This window comes from Urocitellus parryii, chromosome 15, assembly GCF_045843805.1.
Source record: "Urocitellus parryii isolate mUroPar1 chromosome 15, mUroPar1.hap1, whole genome shotgun sequence".
Taxonomy (NCBI): domain Eukaryota; kingdom Metazoa; phylum Chordata; class Mammalia; order Rodentia; family Sciuridae; genus Urocitellus; species Urocitellus parryii.
The window spans coordinates 34,730,865-34,735,171 of record NC_135545.1 but is presented as its reverse complement, the minus strand read 5'-3'; the positions used below and the strand labels follow the sequence as shown (position 1 = coordinate 34,735,171).

Here is a 4,307-nt window from a genome sequence, read left to right as displayed (position 1 = left end):
CACCTGAGGTCTTCCTGCTGGGTGTGCTAGTAGCCAACATCTTGCTGCAGAGGCAAGAGAGAGCCAGGCTGTCCCCAGCTCCACAGTTCTAGAGTGCATGGGGACAGATGGGGCTGGCTACAGCAGGTTGGAAGAGGGTGTGAGGGCATCTTGCTCTCAGGTGGCCCAGCCAGTCCAGCACCCACTGAGTTCCCAGGGCCCACTTGGGCCAGGACTTGCCAAGCCCCAGCATCAGCCTGGTCCCCGACTCCCTCCCCAGGCCAGCATCCACCAATTCCCTGGTCCCACAAGTCTAGCATCAGCCAAGCACCCAACAGGGCCCCCCCCACCCGGCTCCCCAGTCCCCAGTCTCCCAGCCCAACCCAGTGCTCACAGTTGCATGGACAGCCCACAGCTCTAAGCACCTGGTCCTGATCCGCCTGACACAGAAGAGCTCTCCTCAGGTCCCAGCACTCAGCCCTCGGGACCACCTGGGAGAGAGGTGCCTGAGTCTTACGAGGAGCTATTTGGTTTAAGGCTGTCTATGGTTGCATTGGGTACTGATGATATTGGTCTCCCCCTTAAAGGTGAGGAACTGGAAGCCTTCAGGGACACTACAGGGTAGAAACTGTACTACCTCAGATCCACACTGCTAGATGAGAAGACACACCAACAACATTAAAAAGGGGGGAGCAAGGCACCCCAAACAAACCAGGATGCTCTAATAATAGAATCCATTGACAACACAGTGGAAGAAATGTCAGAGAAGGAGTTCAGAATATACATAGTTAAACTGATTTGCACACACACACACACACAAAAAAAAAGATGATATAAGGAGTAAAATCAGAGATAAATTTCAGGAGGAGAAAGATCACTTCAAAAAAGAGAGATTATGGAACGAGACGAAGACGGAACCGGAGCCGGGCGCAGGCAGTGGACGCGGTTCCGCCGAGAGCCGAAGATGGCAGTGAACGCATACTCGACGTCAGTCACCAGTGATAACCTAAGTCGACATGACATGCTGGCCTGGATCAATGAGTCTCTGCAGTTGAATCTGACAAAGATTGAACAATTGTGCTCAGGAGCTGCCTATTGTCAGTTTATGGACATGCTATTCCCGGGCTCTGTTGCTTTGAAGAAAGTGAAATTCCAAGCTAAGCTAGAACATGAGTATATCCAGAACTTCAAAATACTACAAGCAGGTTTTAAGAGGATGGGAGTTGACAAAATAATTCCTGTGGATAAATTAGTAAAAGGAAAATTTCAGGATAATTTTGAGTTCGTGCAGTGGTTCAAGAAGTTTTTTGATGCAAACTATGATGGAAAAGACTATGACCCTGTAGCTGCCAGACAAGGTCAAGAAACCGCGGTTGCTCCCTCTCTTGTTGCTCCAGCTCTTAATAAACCGAAGAAACCTCTCAGCTCGAGCAGTGCAGCCCCACAGAGACCCATTTCAACACAGAGAACTACTGCGGCTCCTAAGGCTGGCCCAGGGGTGGTTCGAAAGAATCCTGGTGTAGGCAATGGCGATGATGAAGCAGCCGAATTGATGCAGCAGGTCAACGTGTTGAAACTTACTGTTGAAGACTTGGAGAAGGAGAGAGATTTCTATTTTGGAAAGCTAAGGAACATTGAATTGATTTGCCAGGAGAACGAGGGGGAGAACGACCCTGTATTACAGAGGATTGTAGACATTCTCTATGCCACAGACGAAGGCTTTGTGATACCTGATGAAGGGGGCCCACAGGAGGAACAAGAAGAGTATTAACAGCCTGGACCAGCAAAGCAACATCCGAATTCTTCACTCCAAATCATGTGCTTAACTGTAAAATACTCCCTTTTATTATTCTTAGAGGATTCACTGGTTTCTTTTCATAAGCAAAAAGTACCTCTTTTTAAAAGTGCACTTTGCAGAAGTTTCACTCCTTTTCCAATAAGTTTGAGTTAGGAGCTTTTACCTTGTAGCAGAGCAGTATTAACATCTAGTTCGTTCACCTGGGGATCAAAGAGGCTGACTATGGGGCTCACGATGTGGAATGCTGGTCACACTGATTGCTGGAGAATGTGTTTTTATGTAATACACTGAGGTGGTGACTTCAGTAAAGACTGAATTGAGTTTTAACCTAATGTGAAGTCTTGGCAGAGAACGTTTTAATAAATAAATGCCTTAAGAGTATTTAAAATATGCTTCCATATTTCAAAATATAAAATGTAACATGACAAGAGATTTTATGTGTCTGACAAATTGTATCTGGGAAGGAAGGTCCAGACCTCAGAACATTTGGAACCTGCTGTCACAGGCCTTGTGGGGTTGCTTGAATCCCTGCAGGCCTAGGCTTTGTCCCAAAAGGAAAGTTTAAGCAATTGCTCTGTAAAACCATTTTGTGTCATTGACCAGTTGCATCCCTGCTAAAAGCAAACAGCTTGGTTGCCTGGATGAATAGAAGGTAATTCAGCCCTGAAATGTTTGAGGTGAAGAGTGTTTCATTGAGTGTTTCTCTGATGATTTTTCCATTTATTCCTGAAATTTCTGATGATTTTTCCATTTATTCCTGAAATTTCTATGTGTTGAGGAAAATGAGGTGTGTCCAGTTTTTAATCTAATAACTACTATTGGAGAATTACCCACATCCTTGGGATTTGGATGGGGGTTGTGTCCTGTTTTACTAAAGTTTACATTTAACATGTTTCTCTTCTCTGTCCCCTTGCCCCCTGGGGACTCCTCTTTGGCTCCTTAAGTTTGCTGCTTAGCATTGGAAGTACAGCAGGCAGATGATCATGCTGCAAGCTCTTGCTGGATCTCTAGCAAAGGGAGTGATCAGTGAAGGCCATCGTTAACTTGGGATCTACAAGGCTGGGGTGTTTTCGGTATCTGCTGTCCATGGCTCTCCACTGTTACCCGAATACTTTGCCAGTGCACTAATCTCTTTGGAGATAAAATTCACTAGTATGTTACTAAATGTTAATTTCTTTTGCAGAAAATACAGTACCATGTCTGAATTAATTATTAATATTTAAAATATTTCATTCCTTAACTCTTCTTTATTTGCTTTGCCCGTGGCCTATTCAATCCCTTGTTTGGCAGAATTCTGCAAAATGTATGTTACCCACTACTGAGATTGTTCAGCCCCTGATGTGTTTGTATTGGTTTGTTTATGGTGGTAGCTTGTCCTAAAATGTGTGTAGAAAACAGGTATTTTATGATAAAATTGCTGTGTAGTGCATGCTCTGTGTGGAATTCAGAGGAAAACCCAGACTCATTGATTAACAATGCCAAAAAATGCAAGTAACTAGCCATTGTTCAAATGACAGTGGTGCTATTTCTCTTTTGTGGCCTTTTAGACTTTTGTTGCCCTAAAATTCCATTTTGTCGGGAACCCATTTTCCACCTGGTCTTTCTTGACAGGGTTTTTTTCTACTTTTAAACAGTTTCTAAATAAAATTCTGTATTTCAAAAAAAAAAAGAGATTATGAAAAGAAATCAAGCAGAAATTCTCAAAATGAAGGAATGAATAAACCAAACTAAAAATTCAATGGAAACTATCACCACTTGGAAGACAGAACCTCAGGCAACAAAGACAAACTATAATCTTGAAATAAAATCTTGAAAATAAAGTTGACCACACAGAGAAGATGGTAAGAAACCATGAACAGAACTTCCTAGAATTGTGGGATAACATGAAAAGACCAAATTTAAGATTTATTGGGATAGAGGAAGGATTGGAGATACAAACCAAAGGAATGCAGAATCTTTTCAATGACATAATATCAGAAAATTTCCCATATCTGAAGAATGAAATGGAAAATCAAATCCAAGAGGCTTATAGAACCCCAAATGTACAAAATTACAACAGACTCACACCGAGGCACATTATAATGAAAATACCTAGCATACAGAATAAAGATAGAAATTTTTTGCAGGGAAAGGTACCGGGGATTGAACTCAAGGGCACTTAATCACCAACCCACATCCCCAGCCCTATTTTTGTTTTTTATTTAGAGACAGGATCTCACTGGGTTGCTTAGCCCTTTACTTTTGCTGAGGCTGGCTTTGAACTGTGATCCTCCTGCCTCAGCCTCCCAAGCCACTGGGATTATAGGTGTGTGCCATCATGCCCAGATGAATAAGGATAGGATTTTAAAACACCTCAGGAGGAAAGTATCAGATTACACAAAGCGGGAAACCAATACTGATCTCCACTGATTTCTCAACCCAGACTCTCAAAATTAGCCTCTTCAACAAATGGTGCTAGGAAAACTGGAAATCCATGTGTAACAAAATGAAATTAAACCCCTATCTCTCACCATGCACAAAACTCAACTCA

General features: G+C 42.8%; 1 pseudogene; it reads left to right on the top strand.

Annotated features, from left to right (window-relative positions):
* Nucleotides 1-911: 911 nt before the first annotated feature.
* LOC144250365 (microtubule-associated protein RP/EB family member 1 pseudogene) lies at nt 912-3,012 on the top strand (annotated as a pseudogene).
* Nucleotides 3,013-4,307: the final 1,295 nt, after the last annotated feature.